This window comes from Oncorhynchus mykiss, chromosome 23 (assembly GCF_057628025.1).
Source record: "Oncorhynchus mykiss isolate SJ-2025 chromosome 23, ASM5762802v1, whole genome shotgun sequence".
Classification (NCBI taxonomy): Eukaryota; Metazoa; Chordata; class Actinopteri; order Salmoniformes; family Salmonidae; genus Oncorhynchus; species Oncorhynchus mykiss.
The window spans coordinates 28,205,312-28,232,118 of record NC_143044.1 but is presented as its reverse complement, the minus strand read 5'-3'; the positions used below and the strand labels follow the sequence as shown (position 1 = coordinate 28,232,118).

Here is a 26,807-nt window from a genome sequence, read left to right as displayed (position 1 = left end):
GTGCACATTTATTTTTACATTTAGCTACTTCTATGCAAATGTTGTTGATCAATACACTAAAATAAATCCTAGTACACTCAAATCCTAAATGGAAAGGAAGTTGATTTTTGTCATGTGGCCCTATCAGCCAAAACAAGCTCGAACTCGATGCATGCACACACCCTTTTTGAATATGCATTCACCTGTATTGTGGATAGGCCTTGGCCACATCCAGTTCATCAATAGATTTACCAATCAAATAAATGATGCCCAACGATTGAACAGAGAGCAGTAGTTGAGTTTCTGTCTGGATCGAGTGCTATTCTGTGAATTTGGCTAATATGCATTTTTTTAATGTGGTATTGTGACGGTATCGTGTATTGTGATATTAAACCTAGTATCGAAGTCAAAATTCTGGTATCGTGACAACACTACCCTATAGATTTAGTTGGAATATGCTGTTGCCACTGCAGTACCAGGCCTAAATCACAAACCAGTGCTTGCAATTGTCTTGGCAAGATTGGTGGAATCTGTATAACCCCAGTACTTGTATACCATCCGACTCGTGCATACACATTACATTTCCATGCTTCAGTCTACGCTTCACATTTCTCTTCAGATATGCAGCGCGAAATGTCTTCCCCTGTGGCACACCTCAATGAGATCTCATTCCTTACAATGAGATCTCATTCCTTACAAGGTGTCTGGTGTTATTGGAGCCCAATGGGCTATTTCCAATGGAAGTGACCATAAAAAGCATATTGTAAGGAGTGTCCTGGTCTCATTTGATGTAGGAGATTATTCATGCAGAGACATGACACGGCCATTACTGGCTTCTTCTTTTCTGTTGTGGAGGAGAACAAAGGAGCTTAATGCTGCTGCGTGTGTGTGTGTGTGTGTGTGTGTGACGATACTAAAGCTGCCAAATCTGTAAAGCTGAGGTTTCATCGTGGAGAGGAACCTTTAATTTCTTGTGAATTTTCCCATCTTCACATTTTGTGTCAATGCAATGCTTTTAGATGAACTTATACTCATCTACACAAAGTCCTCTATTAAACATATCAATTGATCACATCTTCTCGACGTAAAGAGTTTTCATAATAAAGTGTAGCCTACATAAATTATACATCTGTGGTGGAATACAAACAAATGCTCAATGTTTTTTGTTTTTTTGTAATTAAAAAGTAGCCCTAAATGAGTAGTGAATGATTACCATAAATTGTATTCAGTTTTACATTTAACTGTACATTGCAGCTGCAGGAAGTGTTTATCTAGTTGGACATGTACCACCTCATTATGATAAATGTTTAGATACGAGTTATCTAAGTATATGACATGGTGGATTCGGTGGCGGTAATCTGTGGTAATTGCAGCTACAGTCTGCTTGAGTCTAATGACCTCTAAAATTCAAATGAGATACTTGGTTATAGTAAACAATGTGGAGGAGGATTTAATTGCTGCTATAACCAGGGATATTAAAATGCATGCATGATATGGGGAATAATAATACATCTGACAGCTTTGGGAACAGAATGTACTTTATATACTGAAATTGACAACCCAAAGTCTGATTTTGAGCTTTTTAATTAAAGTCTGGGAACAGTACTTAAAGTTTACATCCAAAGTCAATCATCAGACGAAGTAGTTGCTAAGGTTTTGCTCAATTAGAATGTTCTGAGGGAAGTCACTCTGTTCATAACTCAACCCTTTAGGCCCAGTTCTCTCCAGCTAAAATGACTCTCTTCCCCACACTGTAGTATAAACCTAGAAAAAAAGCTATATTTTTGTGTGATGCAATATTTAAAGGCTCTGTTTGGCAAACCAGTTTTTGCTTTTACCCACCTCCATATTACACAAGCGTCCTTTGCATTCCTGCCAAATGCATTGTGACAGCTAGTGAATGAATTTAATTTCTGGCCAGTATTCCTGCTCTTCTGTCAATCAAATATGTTGTCTAAATGATTATTTTAGTGTGGACGGATACAGACATTGCCAGTCATACAGTGCATCAATGACCTGTGTGATGGCTGTATGACGCATCGCTCTAATCCATCTTGCCAATTGAAAACATGTGCTGTCTGCACATTTGCCCTCCGATGGCTTTTGGAATATCGGCTGCTGGAAGAAAATGAAATGTGTCAATCTTCATATGGCAGAGATCTGCCATAAATCAAAGCCGGAAATTAGACTTTTATGAGACTCAAAATAGTTTCCACAGAGTCAAGTTGAAATCAATTAGGCAGGATAAAAATCGCACCAGACACTTTTTTTTTTTGTGAGTTTGGCTGTTTGTTGGATGAAAATCCTATTGGAAGGAGTGTCAAAGGGTGTCACCTGTACTGTGTAGATATCTGGAACAGCCATTGCCCAAATGCAAGTGTCAAAAATGGCTCCTTGAGCTTTCGGAAAAAGACGTTCCTTTTAATATATATATATATATATATATATACATACATACATACATACATACATACATACATACATACATACATACATACATACATACATACATACATACATACAGTGCCTTGCGAAAGTATTCGGCCCCCTTGAACTTTGCGACCTTTTGCCACATTTCAGGCTTCAAACATAAAGATATAAAATTGTATTTTTTTGTGAAGAATCAACAACAAGTGGGACACAATCATGAAGTGGAACGACATTTATTGGATATTTCAAACTTTTTTAACAAATCAAAAACTGAAAAATTGGGCGTGCAAAATTATTCAGCCCCCTTAAGTTAATACTTTGTAGCGCCACCTTTTGCTGCGATTACAGCTGTAAGTCGCTTGGGGTGTCTCTATCAGTTTTGCACATCGAGAGACTGACATTTTTCCCATTCCTCCTTGCAAAACAGCTCGAGCTCAGTGAGGTTGGATGGAGAGCATTTGTGAACAGCAGTTTTCAGTTCTTTCCACAGATTCTCGATTGGATTCAGGTCTGGACTTTGACTTGGCCATTCTAACACCTGGATATGTTTATTTTTGAACCATTCCATTGTAGATTTTGCTTTATGTTTTGGATCATTGTCTTGTTGGAAGACAAATCTCCGTCCCAGTCTCAGGTCTTTTGCAGACTCCATCAGGTTTTCTTCCAGAATGGTCCTGTATTTGGCTCCATCCATCTTCCCATCAATTTTAACCATCTTCCCTGTCCCTGCTGAAGAAAAGCAGGCCCAAACCATGATGCTGCCACCACCATGTTTGACAGTGGGGATGGTGTGTTCAGCTGTGTTGCTTTTACGCCAAACATAACGTTTTGCATTGTTGCCAAAAAGTTCCATTTTGGTTTCATCTGACCAGAGCACCTTCTTCCACATGTTTGGTGTGTCTCCCAGGTGGCTTGTGGCAAACTTTAAACGACACTTTTTATGAATATCTTTAAGAAATGGCTTTCTTCTTGCCACTCTTCCATAAAGGCCAGATTTGTGCAATATACGACTGATTGTTGTCCTATGGACAGAGTCTCCCACCTCAGCTGTAGATCTCTGCAGTTCATCCAGAGTGATCATGGGCCTCTTGGCTGCATCTCTGATCAGTCTTCTCCTTGTATGAGCTGAAAGTTTAGAGGGACGGCCAGGTCTTGGTAGATTTGCAGTGGTCTGATACTCCTTCCATTTCAATATTATCGCTTGCACAGTGCTCCTTGGGATGTTTAAAGCTTGGGAAATCTTTTTGTATCCAAATCCGGCAAAATCTTCACAACAGTATCTCGGACCTGCAAACAATTCTTAAAACCTGTTTTTGTTTGTCTTATGGGGTCTTATGTGTAAATTGATGAGAGGGGGGTAATTATTTAATACAATTTAGAATAAGGCTGTAATGTTACAAAATGTGGAAAAAGTCAAGGGGACTTTCTGAATCCACTGTATGCGAAAGAAAATGAATAAATGGTACGGGAAACAATCATTGGGCTAAGTGGATTTCTACTCGTCGACACTGCTTACATTACATGGGACACGCAAATTGATGCATGTTCTCTCCCCCCTCTGTGTAAAGAAATTAGACTGCAACCAACCACAGCGCACACAAATTGTACCGGGAGGCGGGGCAGACTGCGTTTCCGCGTCATCGCAGGCGCCTATCCTATCAATATCACCAGACATTTCTGAAGAAATTATAAAGCCTTGCGCTGTTGTTGGTAGGTGCAAGTTCAAAGGGGAATACTTTGCCTATTTTGTTTGTCTGCCTTGTGGACAAGGAGAGCTGTGGTTAAATCAAGTGTGCTGACTGCGCTGGACAATCCGAAAGCTCAAATCAATGTGCCTACAGCTTCCACGACCACACATCAAAGGTTGATACTAGCCTATGTTAGATTTCATGATGTTTAAAACCATGACCAGAGAGAGACTGTCAAAGAATACAGCATATACAGTGGGGAGAACAAGTATTTGATACACTGCCGATTTTGCAGGTTGTCCTACTTACAAAGCATGTCTGTCATTTTATCATAGGTACACTTCAACTGTGAGAGACGGAATCTAAAACAAAAATCCAGAAAATCACATTGTATGATTTTTAAGTAATTAATTTGCATTTTATTGCATGACATAAGTATTTGATCACCTACCAACCAGTAAGAATTCCGGCTCTCACAGACCTATTAGTTTTTCTTTAAGAAGCCCTCCTGTTCTCTACTTATTACCTGTATTAATTGCACCTGTTTGAACTCCTTACCTGGAAAAAAGACACCGGCCACACACTCAAACAGACTCCAACCTCTCCACAATGGCCAAGACCAGAGAGCTGTGTAAGGACATCAGGGCTAAAATTGTAGACCTGCACAAGGCTGGGATGGGCTACAGGACAATAGGCAAGCAGCTTGGTGAGAAGGCAACAACTATTGGTGCAAGTATTAGAAAATGAAAGAAGTTCAAGATGACGGTCAATCACCCTCTGTCTCTGGGCTCCATGCAAGATCTCACCTCGTGGGGCATCAATGATCATGAGGAAGGTGAGGGATCATCCCAGAACTACACGGCAGGTCCTGGTCAATGATCTGAACAGAGCTTGGACCACAGTCTCAAAGAAAACCATTAGTAACGCACTACGCCGTCGTGGATTAAAATCCTGCAGCGCATGCAAGGTCCCTCTGCTCAAGCCAGCACATGTCTAGGCCCGTCTGAAGTTTGCCAATGACCATCTGGCTGATCCAGAGGAGGAATGGGAGAAGGTCATGTGGTCTGATGAGACAAAAATATAGCTTTTTGGTCTAAACTCCACTTGCGGTGTTTGGAGGAAGATGAAGGATGAGTACAACCCCAAGAACACCATCCCAACTGTGAAGCATGGAGGTGAAAACATCATTCTTTGGGGATGCTTTTCTGCAAAGGGGACAGGATGACTGCACCGTATTGAGGGAAGGATGGATGGGGCCATGTATTGCGAGATCTTGGCCAACAACCTCCTTCCCTCAGTAAGAGCATTGAAGATGGGTCGTGGCTGGGTCTTCCAGCATGACAACGACCTGAAATACACAGCCAGGGCAACTAAGGAGTGGCTCCGTAAGAATCATCTCAAGGTCCTGGAGTCGCCTAGCCAGTCTCCAGACCTGAACCCCACAGAAAATCTTTGGAGTGAGCTGAAAGTCCGGAGAAGAGCTGTATGGAGGAGTGGGCCAAAATCACTGCTGCAGTGTGTGCAAACCTGGTCAAGAACTACAGGAAACGTATGATCTCTGTAATTGCAAACAAAGGTTTCTGTACCAAATATTAAGTTCTGCTTTTCTAATGTATCAAATACTTATGTCATGCAATAAAATGCAAATTAATTATTTAAAAATCATACAATGTGATTTTCTGGATTTTTGTTTTAGATTCCGTCTCTCACAGTTGAAGTGTACCTATGATAAAAATGAAAGACCTATACATGCTTTGTAAGTAGGAAACACTGTCGATTTTGCAGGTTATCAAATACTTGTTCTCCCCACTGTAGCTGATGTTTTTGATTAAGTTTGTTTTTGTTCAGCCCTGTCAACAGTTTACAACACATCAAATGTGCTTCTCCCTACTTCCACTCGCGCTGCAATGAATGAGTAGCCAAGTGTATCGATAGGTCGTTTTAATATAAAAAAAAATATTAGCTTCTTGTGTCTATTTTAATGTCAAGGAATATCTCACTTCAGAGGAGGCTGCGTGAATTAGAACTTTGTGGTCGAATTGCTGCAAAGAAACCACTATTAAAGGACACCAATAAGAAGAGACTTGCTGGGACCAAGAAACGCGAGCAATGGACATTAGACCGGTGGAAATCTGTCCTTTGGTCTGATGTGTCCAAATTTGAGATATTGGGTACCAATCGCCATGTCTTTGAGACGCAGAGTATGTGAACAGATCTCCGCATGTGTGGTTCCCACCGTGATGCATGGAGGAGGTGGTGTGGGCGTGCTTTGCTGGTGACACTGTCCATGATTTAATTTAGAATTCATGGCAGACTTAACCAGCATGCCTACCACAGCATTCTGCAGCGATAGTCCCACTAAGGCCGAACCAGATGGGATATCATTTGTTTTTCAACAGGACAATGACCCAACACCTCAGGCTGTGTAAGGTTTATTTGACCAAGAAGGAGAGTGATGGAGTGCTGCATCAGATGACCTGGCCTTCAACCAATTGAGATGGTTTGGGATGAGTTGGACCACAGAGTGAAGGAAAAGCAGCCAAGTGCTCCACATGTGTGGGAACTCCTTCAAGACTGGAAAAGCATTCCTTATGAAGCTGGTTGAGAAAATGAAAAGAGTGTGCAAAGCTGTCAAGGCAAAGGGTGGCTACTTTGAAGTACAGTGGGGCAAAAAAGTATTTAGTCAGCCACCAATTGTGCAAGTTCTCCCACTTAAAAAGATAAGAGGCCTGTAATATTCATCATAAGTACACTTCAACCATGACAGACAAAATGAGAGAAATTCCAGAAAATCACATTGTAGGATTTTTAATTAATTTATTTGCAAATTATGGTGGAAAATAAGTATTTGGTCAATAACAAACAAGCAAGATTTCTGGCTCTCATAGACCTGTAACTTCCTCTTTAAGAGACTCCTCTGTCCTCCACTCGTTACCTGTATTAATGGCACCTGTTTGAACTTGTTATCAGTATAAAAGACACCTGTCCACAACCTCAAACAGTCACACTCCAAACTCCACTATGGCCAAGACCAAAGAGCTGTCAAAGGACACCAGAAATAAAATTGTAGACCTGCACCAGGCTGGGAAGACTGAATCTGCAATAGGTAAGCAGCTTGGTTTAAGAAATCAACTGTGGGAGCAATTTATTAGGAAATGGAAGACATACAAGACCACTGATAATCTCCCTCGATCTGGGGCTCCACGCAAGATCTCACCCCGTGGGGTCTAAATGATCACAAGAACGGTGAGCAAAAATCCCAGAACCATACGGGGTGACCTAGTGAATGACCTGCAGAGAGCTGGGACCAAAGTAACAAAGCCTACCATCAGTAACACACTACGCCGCCAGGGACTCAAATCATGCAGTGCCAGACGTGTCCCCCTGCTTAAGCCAGTACATGTCCACACCCGTCTGAAGTTGGCTAGAGAGCATTTGGATGATCCAGAAGAAGATCGGGAGAATGTCATATGGTCAGATGAAACCAAAATATAACTTTTTGGTAAAAACTCAACTCGTCGTGTTTGGAGGACAAAGAATGCTGAGTTGTATCCAAAGAACACCATACCTACTGTGAGGCATGGGCGTGGAAACATCATGCTTTGGGGCTGTTTTTCTGCAAAGGGACCAGGACGACTGATCCGTGTAAAGGAAAGACTGAATGGGGCCATGTATCGTGAGATTTTGAGTGAAAACCTCCTTCCATCAGCAAGGGCATTGAAGATGAAACGTGGCTGGGTCTTTCAGCATGACAATGATCCCAAACACACCGCCCGGGCAACGAAGGAGTGGCTTCGTAAGAAGCATTTCAAGGTCCTGGAGTGGCTTAGCCAGTCTCCAGATCACAATCCCATAGAAAATCTTTGGAGGGAGTTGAAAGTTCGTGTTGCCCAGCAACAGCCCCAAAACGTCACTGCTCTAGAAGAGATCTGCATGGAGGAATGGGCCAAAATACCAGCAACAGTGTGTGAAAACCTTGTGAAGACTTACAGAAAACGTTTGACCTCTGTCATTGCCAACAAAGGGTATATAACAAAGTATTGAGAAACTTTTGTTATTGACCAAATACTTATTTTCCACCATAATTTGCAAATAAATTCATAAAAAATCCTACAATGTGATTTTCTGGATTTTTTTCTTTTAATTTTGTCTGTCATAGTTGAAGTGTACCTATGATGAAAATTACAGGCCTCTCATCTTTTTAAGTGGGAGAACTTGCACAATTGGTGCCTGACTAATATATTAAAATGTAAAAAATTGGATACTTAATTCCATATTTGTTATTTCATTAGTTTTGATGTCTTCACTATTCTATAATGTAGAAAATATAAAAAATAAAAATGATTTTAGGTGTGTCCAAACTTGACTGATACTGTATATAGCCTTCTGTTGGTGGCAAGTTCATAGAGTATAATTTGAAATACTGTTGAATCAAGTGGTTTTTGTATCAGTTCATACACCATTTGCCATGGAATCAGTACATCGCAAATGTCTTACCATTTATTTTGCAACCTGTATGGGGCAGCTATCCAACATTTTTGTCCTCAAATGAAACTAGTATATATTTCTATTCAAGCCAATTCCTTTCAGCCAATTTGTATATTTTAATATATGGCAGACAAACACGTTCCCAACCTTTTCCCTCTTCCACTTGCCTTCCATTTTTGTGGTAATGCTGCAATCAAATGGTTGTAAGTTTCAATTGAGCAGACATTCCCATTTGTCTATCATTTGTCTATTTGTTGTCTATCGTCATGTACAAAACCTGTCTGATCAGGATGAATAGCATCTAGTAACATTATTTATTTTTGCTGTGCATTTTGCCAGGATTTTTGCATTACAACATTGAAGTGTAAGAGGCCTTTAGTTATTTTAATTGGACTACATCTTTATACTTACCACCTGCGTCCTGTTTCAGTAGTAATGAAATCAGACCTAGTTGACTACCTGAAAGTCTACCATCTTTATAGGAGTAATTAAAACATGCTAATAATAATAGATTTGAGTACATCACAAAATATCTGATATACCTCTACTGGTAAACCATCAAGCCCTGGTGTTTTTCCAGACTGAACATATTTAATTGCCTCAGTTCCTCCTCTAAGTTGGCCTTCACACAGGTCTTTCTGTACATTTAGTTAATTTTACATTATTATTTATTAGGAAAGAAATCCTTACAACTAACGTAATTCAGTGGCGATGGAGTACACTGAAAAGAAAACATGCTTAAAATATTTTGCTTCCGCTTTCAAAATATAATTTTGGTGAATCATGGATAACACTCATTTGTAACGAGTTTCTGTGAATAATTTCTGGCAGCATTTCTATGTTGAAAATTCTAGAAATGTAGAGCATTTTTCAACATTTTTGTAATTGATAGTGTTAATGAACTAAGGGGGAAAACGCCAGAAAGTTGAGTGAAGTGCAATCTCATGCTTCTCTGTGTGGGCTGGTAGTCCCAGGGAGCTGCACGCCTGTGCGCAGCTGAGAGGTTACATTGTACTTGATATTGTTTTTCAACAGGAAAAGTAAAAATAATCGCTTGAGCATGTCTTTAATCTTAGATGGAATTTAACTGCAAACACTGCAGTGTCAAGGTTTTTGTTTGTGCACATCATGGCCCTACACTGTTTACAAGGTCTTCAGCTTTACTTTGAATGTGATTTTTCTCTCTTGAGTCACTCAAGCCATAAACTATTTATATTTGGATGTCAGAAGGTTCTGCACAGCACTGATCTGGACCATTTTTTCCAAACCCATTGGCATTTATTTGTTTTGTGCAGCCGTTTGGTAAGGGCGCAAGCTTAAGTGCTTTCTTCTGACCCTGTGCTCTGTGGTGCAATGTAAGGAATTTCAATGAAGCCCTCTTGTTCTCTGCGACTGGAAACACAACAACTTTGGAACCAAAACTTTACCCAATCAAACAAGTCCTGTTTCCTTTTTCAGGGATGGCTGGAGAAACCCTGTGTCTTGTTTTGCTTGTTTTTCATGCTCCCTGGCAAGTCGGACTTTGGGTTCAAATGATTCACTTACTTGCTCACTGTTGGCTGCTAATTACTGTGTCAAAGTACTGTTTCATCATTGGATTCTGGATCATTCTATTGTACACATTTTATCAGAGGGTGGAATTTTGAGGATCTTCAGATGTTGTCCTGTTGAACTTGTGCCCTTGATGAACAAATAGCCTATGAAATGGTTGACCAAATGACTAAAGCTGAAAGTTAGTTCGTTCTCTGCTAAGAGACTCTGGTATTTCCATTTTAAGTTATGGATTTCTCTCCAGGCACTATTTTGGCACAGCTGGTATGAATCATTTAATTGATACCTTCCACAAGGCCTGTATCAGTAGTACCATCAGTAGGTGTGGTTGGTTGATACTGGATTGAGATCATCAATAAAAGATGTTATTCATAGTCCCACCATTTTAGTTTTGACTAATCACAGTTCGTGTGGACTCATGATTACCCAGATCAGTACCATTGCTATACCTTTCTTTCTCTGCACTATGCAAGCTGCATCAAGAGACAAATGGGGATACACATAAATCACCCTGACCTCATTAGTGTCCACCATTTTGTTGTACAGTATGGAGAGGTTTTGTGCGCTACTAGGAAAGATGATTGTTTTATTCCTCAGTTTGAGCCAGATGCACCTCAGACTGAAATCCTCCTCCTCCACATCAGCTAGTTGGTGAGAACATGACTAAATCATGTTGCTCTCCACTCGAGCACAGTGAAGTGTTAATGCATCAGAAATGAATCCAGGCACTGTCGCGAGAGGGCAAAATATCCCACTTCAGCCAACACCTCTCAAAAGGACTTAATGTAATGTCATCTCATCAAGCTGTTGATTTGGGCTTTATCAAGGATGTCAAGCGCCAACATGTCAAGCACCCTATTTATACAGTGCCTTCAGAAAGTATTCACACGCCTTGATTTTTTTCTTCCCATGTTGTGTTAAAGCCTGAATTTAAAACGGATTACATTTTAGATTTTTTTTACACTGGCCTACACACAATACCTCAACAATACCCCATAATGGAATAAATAATTAAAAAGGAAAAGCTAAAATGTGTTAAGTCAAGTATTCAACCCCTTTTTGTTATGGCAAGCCGAAATAAGTTCAGGAGTGCAAGTCTCAAGTTGCATGGACTCTGTGTTCAATAATAGTGTTTAACCAGAATTGTTTTATTACTACCTCGTCTCTGTACCCCACACATCCAATTAATAATCTGTAAGGTCTCTCAGTCAAGCAGTGAATTTCAAATACCGATGCAACCACAAAAATCAATGAGGTTGAACAATGCCTCACAAAGGGCACCAAGATGTTGTACCTACTGTGACTATTAAAACCTACCCTAACCAGAAACCGTGGCTAGATGGTGGCATTCGCGCAAAACTTAAAGCGCGAATCACCGCATTTAACAATGGAAAGATGACTGGGAATATGGCCAAAATACAAACAGTAGTTATTTCCTCCAAGGCAAACAAGCTAAATGTCGGTATAGGGACAAAGTGGAGTCTACAGGCAATCACGGACTACAAAAAGATAAACCAGCCACGTCGCGGACATTGTCATCTTGCTTCCAGACAAACTAAACACCACCTTTGCCGCTTTGATGATAATACAGCGGCACCGACGTTGTCCGCTGCCAAGGACTGCGGGCCCCCCCTCTCCTTCTCTGTGGCCGACATGAGTAAGACATTTAAACGTGTTAACTCTCGCAAGGCTGCCGGCCCAGACAGTATCCCTAGCCGTGTCCTTAGAGCATGCGCAGACCAGCTGGCTGGAGTGTTTACGGACATATTCAGTCTCTCCCTATCCTAGTCTGCTGTCCCCACATGCTTCAAGATGGCCACCATTGTTCCTGTACCCAAGAAGGCAAAGGTAACTGAACTAAATGACTACCGCCCCGTAGCACTCATGAAGTGCTTTGAGAGACTAGTCAAGGATCATATCACCTCCACCTTAACCTCTTAACTCACGACAAGATGCTAGACTATGCATATAATTGACAGCTTTGGATAGAAAACACTAACGTTTCCAAAACTGCAAAGATATTGTCTGTGAGTATAACAGAACTGATGTTACAGATGAAACCCAGATAAAAATCCCATCAGGAAGTGCCCCATATTTTGAAAGCGCTGCATGCCAATGACTCCTTATATGGCTGTGAATGAGCTACGAATGTGCTTACGCTTTCTACGTATTCCCCAAGGTGTCTACAGCATTGTGACGTATTTTTACGCATTTATGTTGAATAGCCCTAAGGGACTACATTGAGCAAGTGGTCACATGATGGCTCCCGCAGAAAATCTTGCGTAAAGTACAGAGGTAGCCATTATTCCAATCGCTTCTAATGAGAAACCAATTGTCCCGGTGGATATATTATCGAATAGATATGTGAAAAACACCTTGAGGATTGATTCTAAACAATGTTTGCCATGTTTCTGTCGATATTATGGAGCTAATTTGGAAAAAAGTTTGGCGTTGTCAAAAAGAAGGCGAGGTCAGTAAAGGTGCATCAAAGCTGGGACCGAGAGACTGAAAAACAGCTTCTATCTCAAGGCCATCATACTGTTAAACAGCCATCACTAACATAGAGGCTGCTGCCTACATACAGACTTGAAATCATTGGCCACTTTAATAAATGGATCACTAGTCACTTTAATAATGTTTACATATCTTGCATTACTCATCATGTGAATGAATATACTGTATGTTATACCATCTATTGCATCTTACATATTTTGCTCGGTCATCGCTCATCCATATATTTATATGTATATATTATTATTCCATCCCTTTACTTAGATTTTGTGTGTATTAGGTAGTTGTTGTGGAATTGTTAGATATTGCTGTACTGTCGGAACTAGAAGCACAAGCATTTTGCTACACTCGCAATAACATCTGCTAACCATGTGACCAATTAAAATTGGATTTGAAGTATTATGTTTGGGGCAAATCCAATACAACCCATTACTGAGTACCGCTCTTGCTATATTTTCAAGCATAGTGGTGGCTGCATCATGCTATGGGTATGCTTGTAATCGTTAAGAACTGGGGATGTTTCTGAATAGCCGAGTTCCAGTTTTTATTTAAATCTACTTGAAAATCTATGACAAGACCTGAAAATGGTTGTCTAGCAATGATCAATAACCAATTTGACAGATCTTGAAGAATTTTGGGCAAATGTTGCACAATCCAGGTGTTCAAAGCTTTTGGAGACTTACCCAGAAAGACTCACAGCTGTAATTGCTGCCAAAGGTGCTCTGACAATGTATTTTCTCGGGTGTGAGTATTTAAAGTTGAAGTCGGACGTTTACATACACTTAGGTTGGTGTCATTTAAAACTTGATTTTCAACCACTCCACAAATTTCTTGTTAACAAACTAGTTTTTGCAAGTTGGTTAGGACATCTACTTTGTGCATGACACAAGTCCTTTTTCCAACAATTGTTTACAGGCAGATTGTTTAACTTATATTCACTGTATCACAATTCCAGTGGGTCAGAAGTTTACAATACACTAAGTTGACCTTGCCTTTAAACAGCTTGGAAAATTCCAGAAAATGTCATGGCTTTAGAAGCTTTTGATAGGCTAATTGACCACATTTGAGTCAATTGGAGGTGTACCTGTATTTCAAGGCCTACCTTCAAACTCAGTGCCTCTTTGCTTGACATCATGGGAAAATCAAAAGAAATCAGCCAAGACCTCAGAAAGAAAGTTTTAGACCTCCACAAGTCGGGTTCATCCTTGGGAGCAATTTCCAAATGCCTGAAGGTACCACGTTCATCTGTACAAACAGACAGTACACAAGTATAAACACCATGGGACCACGCAGCTGTCATACCGCTCAGGAAAGAGTTCTCTCTCCTAGAGATGAACGTATTTTGGTCCGAAAAGTGCAAATCAATCCCAGAACAACAGCAAAGGACCTTGTGAAGATGCTGGAGGAAACCGGTACAAAGGTATCTATATCCACAGTAAAACGAGTCCAATATCGACATAACCTGAAAGGCTGCTCAGCCAGGAAGAAGCCACTGCTCCAAAACCGCTACGGTTTGCAACTGCACATGGGGACAAAGGTCATACTTTTTGGAGAAATGTCCTCTGGTCTGATGAAACAAAAATAGAACTGTTTGGCCATAATGACCATTGTTATGTTTGGAGGAAAAAGGGGGAGGCTTGCAAGCCGAAGAACACCATCCCAACCGTGAAGCACGGGGGTGGCAGCATCATGTTGTGGGAGTGATTTGCTGCAGGAGGGACTGGTGCACTTCACAAAATAGATGGCATCATGAGGGAGGAAAATTATGTAGATATGTTGAAGCTACGTCTCAAGACATCAGTCTGGAAGTTAAAGCTTGGTAGCAAATGGGTCTTCCAAATGGACAATGACCACAAGCATACCTCCAAAGTTGTGGCAAAATGGCTTAAGGACACCAAAGTCAAGGTATTGGAGGGGCCAACACAAAGCCCTGACCTCAATCCGATAGAGAATTTGTGGGCTGAACTGAAAAAGCGTGTGCGACCTAGGAGGCATACAGACCTGACTCAGTTACACCAGCTCTGTCAGGAGGAATGGGCCAAAATTCACCCAACTTATTGTGGGAAGCTTGTTGAACGCTACTCAAAACATTTGACCCAAGTTAAACAATTAAGGCAATGCTACCAAATACTAATTGAGTGCATGTTAACTTCTGACCTACTGGGAATGTGATGAAAGAAATAAAAGCTGAAATAAATGATTCTCTCTAGTATTACTCTTGACATTTCACATTCTTAAGGTAAAGCGGTGATCCTATCTGACCTAAGAAAGGGAATCTTTGCTAGGGTTAAATGTCAGGAATTGTGAAAAACTGAGTTTAAATGTAATTGGCTAAGGTGTATGTAAACTTTCGACTTCAACTGTATGTAAATTACATTTATTTTGTAAATGCATTTCTAAAAATATGTTTTCACTTTGTCATTGTGGGTATTGTGTGTAGATGGGTGATAATGTTTTATTCAGGCTCTAACAACAATATGGAATAAGTCAAGGAGTATGAATACTTTCTGAAGGCACTGAAGTTCCACTGGGTTATCAAATGCAACTCATTTTGTTCTCACAGATTGTCTAGCTTTGTGCCTTTTCATACACAAGGTAGCTTATGTTGTAATGACTTGCACATTCAGTGCCTCTTTTTTAAATTCCCTGCAGAAGACACTTATTATCATGATTTAAATGTTGGATTTTAATTAGCTTTTTTCATTTTCCTTCCTTTGTTTCTTTGTTAGTATTTTTTTTATGATGTGAAGCACTTTGTTACTTTAAAAAAAAAGAACTATACAAATTAAGCTATTGTATTATTTTTACTGTTAGTTCTCCATCTATTTTGAGGTGTAGCCTTTCAGTCTTTTCCATTCCAAATATACAGTGCCTTCAAAAAGTATTCAGACTTAGACTTTTTCCACATTTTGTTAGGTTACAGCCTTGTTCTAAAATTGATTTAAGTTGTTTTTTCCCCTCAATCTACACACAATACCCCATAATGAAAAACAAAAGCTTTTTTTATATAAATTTGTGCTAATTTATAATAAATGAAACAAATATCACATTTACATAAGTTTTCAGACCCTTTACTCAGTACTTTATTGAAGAACCTTTGGCAGTGATTACCGCCTCAAGTCTTTTTGGGTATGAAGCTACAAGCTTGGCACACCTCTATTTGGGGAGTTTCTCCCATTCTACTCTGATGATCCTCTCAAGCTCTGTCAGGTTTGATGGGGAGGCTTCCAGCACAGTTATTTTCAGGTCTCTCCAGAGATGTTCGATCGGGTTCAAGTCCGGGCTCTGGCTGGGCCACTCAAGGACATTCAGAGACTTGTCTCGAAGTCACTCCTGCGTTGTCTTAGCTGTGTGCTTAGGGTTGTCGTCCTGTTGGAAGGTGAACCTTCGCCCCGGTCTGATGTCCTGACCGCTCTGGAGCAGGTTTTCATAAAGGATCTCTCTGTACTTTGCTCCGTTCATCTTTGCCTCAATCTTGACTAGTCTCCCAGCCCCTGCTGCTGAAAAACATCCCCAGAGCATGATGCTGCCACCACCATGATTCACCGTAGGGATGGTGCCAGGTTTCCTCCAGACGTGACGCTTGGCATGCAGCCCAAAGAGTTCAATTTTGGTTTCATCAGACTCGAGAATCTCGGGCGGCAGGTAACCGAGTGTTTGGTTTGTAGCCGAAAGGTTGCGAAATCGAATCCCCAAGCTGACAAGGTAAAAATCTGTCGTTCTGCCTCTGAACAAGGCAGTTAACCCACTTCCTAGGCCGTGATTGTAAATAAACATTTGTTCTTAACTGCCTTGCCTAGTTAAATAAATAAATGGTCTGAAAGTCTTTAGGTGCCTTTTGGCAAACTCCAAGCAGGCTGTCGTATATTTTACTGAAGAGTGGCTTCTGTCTGCCACTCTACCATAAAGGCCTGATTGGTGGAGTACTGCAGAGATGGTTGTCCTTCTGGAAGGTTCTCTCATTTCCACAGAGCAATTCTAGCTCTCTGTCAGTGACCATTTGGGTACTTGGTCACCTCCCTGACCAAGGCTCTTCTCCCCTGATGGCTGCTCAAGGAATAGTCTTGGTGATTCCAAACTTCTTCCATTTAAGAATTATGGAGGCCGCTTTGTTCTTGGAGACCTTCAATGCTGCATAAATGTTTTGGTACCTTTCCCCAGATCTGTGCCTCGAAACAATCCTGTCTCGGAGCTCTACGGACAATTCCTTCTAATTGTCCTTTTGGATTTTGCTCTCACATGCACTGTTAACTGTGGGACCTTTATATAGACAGAGGTGTGCCTTTCCAAATCATGTCCAATAAATAGAATTGACCACAGGTGGACTCCAATCAAGTTGTAGAAACATCTCAAGGATGATCAGTGGAAACAGGATGCATCTGAGCTCAATTTCAAGTCTCATAGCAAAGGCTCTGAATCGTTTTATGTAAATAAGGTATTTTTGTTGTAATACATTTGCAAAGAAAATCTAAACCTGTTTTCACTGTCATTATGGGGTATTGTGTGTAGATCGCTGAGGAAATTGTTTTATTTAATCCAATTTAGAATAAGGCTGTAACGGAACAAAATGTGGAAATAATCAAGGGGTCTAAATACTTTGCGATGGCACTGTATGTACCATTATCTGGAATAGTGATAGACTATCCGTTACCCTTTGTAGTTAATGGCATGATTTTGAGGACAAGTTTCCAACATGGCCCTAGTTGTTTCATGTGGAAAAGTAAAGCTTAATCAAACAGCCTGGAAAGGGGTGATGTGAAGTTGGAAAATGCGTGACATGTTCAAGGCGGAGTGATGACTCCGTTTGATGCAATTTCTTGAGTGTATTCTTTATGTAAACACCCTTCACATAAAAGCTTTCAGGTATCTTTGATGAATTTGTCTTCTGTGTTTGCGGTTTCGCCCATAGAATAAATACTTTGATACATTTGGCACAAAGGTGATTGACGCAAGTTTACTTCTGTGAAAAGTCAAAAGCTGCAACAACAAAGAATTGAAGATTCCTTTCCATTCTTTGTTGTACTGTGTGTAGCATTTGCCATGAGCACACAGAAACTGTAAAAACAGCCTACATGCCACTATTTTCCCTAGATAAATTATTAAGATGGTAAATATATTGGTCCGTGTGATGATGGGGAGAACAGAGAAGCCAGGTCATGTGATATCTTGTATTAGACTTGATAATTGTTTAGTAACAAATCCCATAAAGATATATGCTTTTTGTCGTTCTGATGCACTCCTACACCGTACTCTAATTTGCCTTTCTTACACACTTTCTTTGCACTTTCTCTATCACCCATCCACCTCGTTCAAGGATCCTCTTTGAACGGGCCTTTTTAAAATTATTAAATTTTCCGATTTATCTTGCCTAGCTTCCGGCAAAGGTGACCCTGAGCTGCACCACAGTGGGCAGAGTTGTTAACTTAACGGGCATCCTGTGGAGACACGAGACATGGATATAAAGTATCGCTGAGTCCATTATCGCTTGGCTCCATCCGGGCAGCCCTCAACGTTTATTCCAGTTGCATATTTAGCCAAGCTTTGGTTTTAGGAGCTGCTGAAAGTCAAATTCAATTTTGTGTGAAGCAGTCGGCTTCACAAGTACAATTTGGTACTGGGTTTATGGCCAGAAATATGTGATGAAGAGATTAGACCAGAGGGAGGCTTGAGTTGGCACCTCCTTTTTATATTTGAATAAGTCTCAACTCCTGTATACAGCTGTGACACCTAGGCCTATTCACTGTTCTTTCATTGATCAGTGTCATACCACAATACAAGACTTAAAGTTATGTTCTCACTTATCTTCTCAGCTAATCAAATTCCTCATTTTATAAACCATATAAAAAACAGGTTTATGTTTTGAAATGTCAGGCCTGTATTTAGATTTTGTTTTGTTATTTCATTATAGCACACCAACGCCTACACTGAAGACTCAACAATGTCATTGAATGTCACCATTGGGAGGGGGTAAATGCTTTTTTCTTTTTTTTGACCTGTCAGTCCAGAGAATATTTAAGGTACACTGACTTCTATGTTACATCCTATAGCACCAAGTAGAGACGTTATGTTCCATCACTGAGGCCCCTCTGAGAGAGTGAGTGAGAATTATTATAATTCCTGTGTGACTTAATGGTTGGCATCTGCGACGTGGCTATTGTGTGTCTAGACGTCAAGAGGGCACCCGTTGGTGACAGGCCAGTGAGTTGGCAAATGTCATTTCAGCCAATGATAACTCACGCATTGTGACAAGCTTACAAGTCAACGGTGTCCTGTTTGCAAACTGAACTGACAGGTTAACATGACAGTCATTATTAGGGAGCAGTCAATATTAGCGCTGGGAAATTGAAGGTCCCCAAGAACACAGTGGCCTCCATTCTTAAATGGAAGAAGTTTAGAACCACCAAGACTCTTCGTAGAGCTGGCCGCCCGGCCAAACAATCAATCGGGGGAGAAGGGCCTTGGTCAGGGAGGTGACCAAGCACCCGATGGTCACTCTGACAAAGCTCTAGAGTTCCTCTATGGACATGGAAGAACCTTCCAGAAGGACCACCATCTCTGCAGCACTCCACCAATCAGGCCTTTATGGTGGAGTGGACAGACGGAAGCCGCTCCTCAGTAAAATGCACATGACAGCCCTCTTGGAGTTTGCCAAAAGGCACCTAAAGACTCCTAAAGACAGAAAACAAAATTCTCTGGTCTGATGAAACCAAGACTGAAGTCTTCGATCCTGAATGCCAAGCGTCATGTCTGGACAATGACCCTAAGCACACAGCCAAGACAATTCAGGAGTGGCTTCAGGACAAGTCTCTGAATATCCTTGTGGCGCCCAGCCAGAGCACGGACTTGAACCCGATTTGAACATCTCTGGAGAGAGCTGAAAATAGTTGTGCAGCAACGCTTCCCACTCACCCTGACAGAGCTTGAGAGGATCTGCAGAGAAGAATGGGAGAAACACTCCAAATACAGCTGTGCAAAGGTTGTAGCATCATACCCAAGAAGACTCGAGGCTGTAATCGCTGCTAAAGGTGCTTCAACAAAGTACTGAGTAAAGGGTCTGAATACTTACGCTACCTTTCAAAAGTTTGGGCTCACTTAAATGTCATTGTTTTTGAAAGAAAAGCACTTTTTTTGTCAATTCAAATAACATAAAATTAATCAGAAATAGTGTACACATTGTAAATTACTATTGTAGCTGGAAACTGCATTTACATTATTATTTTTAAATGGAATATCTACAAAGGTGTACAGAGGCCCATTATCAGCAACCATCACTCCTGTGTTCCAATGGCACATTGTGTTAGCATATCCAAGTTTATAATTTTAAAAGGCTAATTGATCATTAGAAAACCATTTTGCATTTATGTTAACACAGCTGAAAACTGTTGTGCTGATATATAGAAGCAATACAACTGCCATTCTTTAGACGAGTTGAGTATCTGGAGCTTCAGCATGTGTGGGTTTGATTACAGGTTCAAAATGGCCAGAAACAAAGAACTTTCTTCTGAAACTTGTCAGCTTATACTTGTTCTGAGAAACGAAGGCAATTCCATGCAAGAAATTTCCAAGAAACTGAAGATCTGGTACAACGCTGTGTACTACTCCCTTCACAGAACAGTGCAAACTGGCTCTAACCAGAATAGAAAGAGGAGTGGGAGGCCCCGGTGCACAACTGAGCAAGAGGACAAGTACATTCATATCTAGTTTCAGAAACAGATGCCTCACAAGTCCTCAATTGGCAGCTTCATTAAATAGTAAAACACCGCAAAACACCAGTCTCAACATCAACAGTGAAGAGGCGACTCTGGGATGCTGGCCTTCTAGGCAGAGTTGCAAAGAATAGGCCATATCTCAGACTGGCCAATAAAAATAAAAGTTTAAGATGGGCAAAAGAACACAGACACTGGACAGAGGAACTCTGTCTAGAAGGCCAGCATCCCAGAGTCGCCGGGATGTGGAATCATGTAGTAACCAAAAAAGTGTTAATAAATAAATATATTTTATATATTGAGATTCTTCAAAGTAGCCACACTTTGCCTTGATGACAGCTTTGCACACTCTTGGAAGTCTCTCAACCATCTTCAGGAGGTAGTCACCTGGAATGGATTTCAATTAACAGGTGTGCCTTGTTAAGTTAATTTGTGGAATTTCTTTCCTCAATGTGTTTGAGCCAATCAGTTGTGTTGTGACAAGGTAGGGGTGGTACACAGAATATATCCCTATTTGGCAAGAACAGCTAAAATAAGCAAAGAGAAACGATAGTCCATTACTTTAAGACATGAAGGTCAGTCAATCCAGAACATTTCAAGTGCAGTTGCAAAAACCATTAAGCATTATGATCAAACTTTATCTCATGAGGACCGCCATAGGAAAGGAAGACCCTGAGTTACCTCTGCTGCAGAGGATAAGTTCATTCCCGTTAACTGCACCTCAGATTGCAGCCCAAATAAATGCTTCACAGAGTTCAAGAAAGACCCATCTCATCATCAACTGTTCAGAGGAGACTGCGTGAATCAGGCTTTCATGGTCGAATTGCTGCAAAGAAACCACTACTAAAGGATACCAATAAGAAGAGACTTGCTTGGGCCAAAACACACGAGCAACGGACATTAGACTGGTGGAAATCTGTTCTTTGGTCTGATGAGTCCAAATTTGAGATTTTTGGTTCCAGCCGCCGTGTCTTTGTGAGATGCAGAGTAGGTGAACGGATAATCTCTGCATGTGTGGTTCCCACCGTGAACCATGCAATCTCCATAGACAAACATTGGCAGTAGAATGGCCTTACGGAAGAGCTCAGTGACTTTTAACTTGGCACCGTCATAGGATGCCACCTTTCCAAGAAGTCAGTTTGGGGAAGGCCTTTTCCTGTTTCAGCATGACAATGCCCCCACGCTCGGTGTGGAAGAACTTGACTGGCCTACACAGAGAGCCCTGACCTCAACTCCATCGAACACTTTTAGTATGAGTTGGAACGCCGACTCCGAGACCAGCCTAATCGCCCAACCTCACTAATGCTGAATGGAAGCAAGACCCCACAACAATGTTCCAACATCTAGTGGAAAGCCTTTCCAGGAGAGTGGATGCTGTTATAGCAGCGAATGGGGTACCAACTCCATATTAATGCCCATGATTTTGGAATTTAGATGTTGAACAAGCAGGTGTCCACGTCATTTTGGTCATGTAGTGTATATTTGAAATTGTGGTTGTATGACAACTAACATGGCCATGACCAGAATTCTGATGTGTAACCTGGAGATGTCACACTACTAGCCACCAATTGATTTGTAGCACCGAGGCTGTCACTTTCAGCCTGCTTCTGTTTCCTGATGTATGTTGTTTGAAGTAGATGGCCTCCTTGAGGACCACTAGCAACAACCTGAGCTGACTTTTATTTGGCTCTACTCGCCAGGCATCTAACACTCTTGCACCGTCCTAACATTTATCATGCGTCCCTGTGTCCCCCTCCTCCTGCCTCAGTGTCTGTTCACTCATTGAAATGCAGAACACTGAACATTTTGTTCAAAAATAATTTGCCCATGCTCTTGTTAGATTCATGCCTTTGGGAACATGGGGGTGAGAATGGTCTGTTCCACTGTCTAAATGAGTCGCCTGGATGGTTGCACTGGACAGGCAGTCATCAATTTGGGTAGTTTACACGTACAGAGTTTGAAATGGTGTTGATTAGGAGGACACTGATGGTTTGCATTATATTTGTTGTGCTTTAGAAAAGTTGGAGGCTATGGTTGCTGGCTCATCACAATTTACTGTTAGGTTATCAAATTTGAGCTGCCTTTTGTAATTTGATATACAGTACCAGTCAAAAGTTTGGACACCCACTCATTCAAGGGTATTTCTTTATTTGTTTACTTTTTTCTACATTGTAGAATAATAGTGAAGACATCAACTATGAAATAACACATGGAATCATGTAGTAACCAAAAAAGTGTTAAAAAATCCAAATATATTTTATATTTGAGATTCTTCAAAGTAGCCAGCCTTTGTCTAGACTGCTTTGCACACTCTTGGCATTCTTTCAACCTGGAATGCTTTTCTTGAAGGAGTTCCCACATATGCTGAGCACTTGTTGGCTGCTTTTCCTACACTCTGTGGTCCAACTCACCCCAAACCATCTCAATTGGGTTGAGGTTGGTTGATTGGAGGCCAGGTTATCTGATGCAGTACTCCATCACTCTCCTTGGTCAAATAGCTTTTACACAGCCTGTAGGTGTGTTGGGTCATTGTCCTGTTGAAAAACAAATGATAGTCCCACTAAGCGCAAAGCAGACAGGATGGCGTATCGCTGCGGAATGCCATGCTGGTTAAGTGTGCCTAAATCACAGGAGATGTGGGGGTGCTTTGCTAGTGACACTATCATGTTACGCCCCTGAAAACAGGGGAGAAATAATCATGAGAGTGATACAGTGTTTACTCAATTCAACTTTTAGTTCAATGAGAAAAGACCACGATTTCCCCAGGAATATGGGTGGAGACCAGAGCAATCGATCTCCGGCTCATAGATTAAGAGCATTTCGTAGATCACAGATTAACACTTTTAGGCACCACAAAATAAAGTAATCAATATAACGTTTACACATTACTCTCACAATTCGCACCCTTGGTATGCTTGACGGATTTGAACTTTAACACAATTATATGAATGTTATCAATCTCTATCAACTAATACTGAATGCATGATCTTTTTAACCTTAGATGTTTTAAGATCCTCACATACTATGAACTTACTAATACTTTTTAATGTATAACAGGCTATGAATATTTCCTTTAACCTGTCACAATCACACCACCTTAATGCTTCACGGTGGGAACTACACATGCGGAGATCATCCGTTCACCTACTCTGCGTCTCGCAAAGACATGGCAGTTGGAACCAAAAATCTCACATTTTGAATCATTAGACCAAAGAACAGATTTCTACTGTCCATTGTGTGTGTTTCTAGGCCCAAGCAACTCTCCTTATTGGTGCTATTTAGTAGTGGTTTATTTGCAGCAATTCGACAATGAAGGCCTGATTCACGCAGTCTCCTTCTGAACAGTTGTTGTTGAGATGTCTGTTACTTGAACTCTGAAGCATTTACATTTGAAGTAGGGAGTTTACATACACCTTAGCCAATTACATTTAAACTCAGTTTTTCACAATTCCTGACATTTGTTCCTGATAAAAATTCCAGTCTTAGGTCAGTTAGGATCATCACTTAATTTTAAGAATATGAAATGTCAGAATAATAGTAGAGTGATTTGATTTATTTCAGCTTTTATTTCTTTCATCACATTCCCAGTGGGTCAGAAGTTTACATACACTCAATTAGTATTTTGGTAGCATTGCCTTTAAGTTGTTTACCTTTGGTTAAACAATAATACGTTTGGTGAATTTTGTCCCATTCCTCCTGACAGAGCTGGTGTAACTGAGTCAGGTTTGTAGGCCTCCTTGCTCGTACATGCTTTTTCAGTTCTGCCCACAAATGTTCTATATGATTGAGGTCATGGCTTTGTGATGGCCACTCCAATACCTTGACTTTGTTGTCCTTAAGCCATTTTGCCACAATTTTGGAAATATACTTGGGGTCATTGTCCATTTGGAAGACCCATTTGCAATCAAGCTTTAACTTCCAGACTGATGTCTTGAGATGTTGCTTCAATATATCCACATGATTTCCCTCCCTCATGTTGCCATCTATATTGTGTCAAGTACATCAGTCCCTCCTGCAGCAAATCACCCCCAGAACATGATGCTGCCACTCCCGTGCTTCACGGTTGGGATGGTGTTCTTCGGCTTGCAAGCCTACCAGTTTTTCCTCCAAACATAACAATGGTCATTATGGCCAAACAGTTCTATTTTTGTTTCATCAACCCAGAGGACATTTCTCCATTTGCAGTTGCAAACTGTAGTCTGGCTTTTCTATGACCGTTTTGGAGCAGTGGCTTCTTCCTTGCTGAGGCCTTTCAGGTTATGTCGATATAGGACTCGTTTTACTGTAGATATAGATACTTTTGTACCCGTTTCCTCCAGCATCTTAACAAGGTCCTTTGCTGTTGTTCTGGGATTGATTTGTACTTTTCGCACCAAAGTACCTTCATCTGTAGGAGATAGAACGCGTCTCCTTCCTGAGCGGTATAACGGCTGCGTGGTCCCATGGTATTTATACTTGCGTACTATTGTTTGTACAGATTTACTTGCTCCCAAGGATGAACCAGACTTGTGGAGGTCTTCAATTCTTTTCCTGTCTTGCTGATTTCTTTTGATTTTCTCATGATGTCAAGCAAAGAGGCCCTGAGTTTGAAGGTAGGCCTTGAAATACATCCACAGGTACACCTCCAATTAACTCAAATTATGTCAATTAGCCTATCAGAAGCTTCTAAAGCATGACATAATTTTCTGAAATTTTCCAAGCTGTTTCAAGGCACAGTCAATTTACTGAATGTAAACTTCTGACCCACTGGAATTGTGATACAGTGAATTATAAGTGAAATAATCTGTCTGTAAACAATTGTTGGAAAAAATAATTGTCATGCACAAAGTAGATGCCCTAACCCACTTTCCAAAACTATAGTTTGTTAACAAGACATTTGTGGAGTGGTTGAAAAACCAGTTTTAATGACTCCAACCTAAGTGCATGTAAACTTCCAACTTAAACTGTATTAGGGCTGCAATTTCTGTGTCTGGTAGCTCTAATGATCTTTTCCTCTGGGTCTTCCTTTCCTGTGACGGTCCTCATGATAGCCAATTTCATCATAGCTCTTGATGGTTTTTGCAACGGCACTTGAAACTTTCAAAGTTTCTTAATATTCTGGATTGACTGACCTTCATGTCTTAAAGTGATGGACTGTTGTTTCTAGGGTTGCACATTTTGAGGAATATTCAGAGGTGGAAACTTTCTGTGGGAATATATGGGAATTAACAGAAATATAGGTAAATTAATATTAATACCTTTTATATGAAGGTGTTTTTTGCATTGGATATATTTACCAGATCATATGGAGACAAAAACAGACCTTTTTGCCTTATCATACGTAGACATTATTCCAAATGATTAAATCCTTCAAATAGAAATAAAAAACTATTTAGTTATGAATTGAACTTTAATTAAATGAGTTGACTCTTCACATGAGAAGTTTTCACTGAACAAAAGAAAGGGAATATTGAATGATCCCCAATGATCCATCGCATCTCCCCCCCAAAAAACGTTTTCAACATACATCTGTAAAATGATAGTCTAGAAACTAAAGCTTTGGTTGTCTTCCTCTCAGGCTTCCATGTCTTCTCCCTAGACCTCCTCAATGTTCACCTCTTGAACATCAGACTGAGGTCTCATCTTCACTGTCACTTTCCAACCTTGTTGAGGATGACTCGTTGTCAGGCTCAAAGCCTAACATTTTCCAGGATGGCCACCAATTTTTCAACCCTTGTGTGTTTGTGTTCATTCCCAAACAAGGTTGCGCTCTGAGGCGGTTTTATGTTGGTGGAATTTGGAGGATGATGGAGGCAACAAGGGAAAGCGCCTCAGATCCACAAAGTCCCTGATGCGATATGTTGGCACCACTGCCATATTGCATCTCCATCCAAAAGCCCTTGCTTGGAAATGTACTTCGCCAGACTTCCAATAACCTTGCCCTCATCTAGGCCAAGGTGGCGAGACACTGTAGTGATGACACCATAGGCCTTGTTGATCTCTGCACCAGACATGATGCTCTTGCCCATGATGCTCTTGCCCACATAGTTCAACATTCAGCGTGTTTGGGTCTTCACGCTTTTGGATCTATTTCAGAACTGCAATTTCCTCTGCTTGCAGCAATAGTGAAGTGGGCAGGGCAGTATGGATTTCTCCTCTTACATTTGCAAGCAGAGTCTGAACATCTGACAGGATGGCATTGCCTCCCTCAGTCCTTGCAATGGCTACTGCTATAGGTTTCAGGAGTTTCAGGCTGCTTACCACTCTGCCAAAATACATCATCCAGGAGGATCCTCTTGATGGGGCTGTCCGTATCGACAGACTGGGATATGGCCATTTCTTGGAGAGACTCCTTCCCCTCCAAGAGACTGTCAAACATGATGACACCACCACCCCAATGGGTGTTGCTGGGCAGCGTCAATGTGGTGCTCTTATTCTTCTCACTTTGCATGGTGAAGTAGATTGCTGCTATAAC

At 40.9% G+C, this 26,807-nt stretch overlaps 1 protein-coding gene across 1 annotated transcript in view; it reads left to right on the top strand.

Annotated features, from left to right (window-relative positions):
* prim2 (DNA primase subunit 2) overlaps positions 1-26,807 on the top strand; it is a 104,899-nt gene that overhangs the window by 16,330 nt on the left and 61,762 nt on the right. The window lies entirely within an intron of this gene.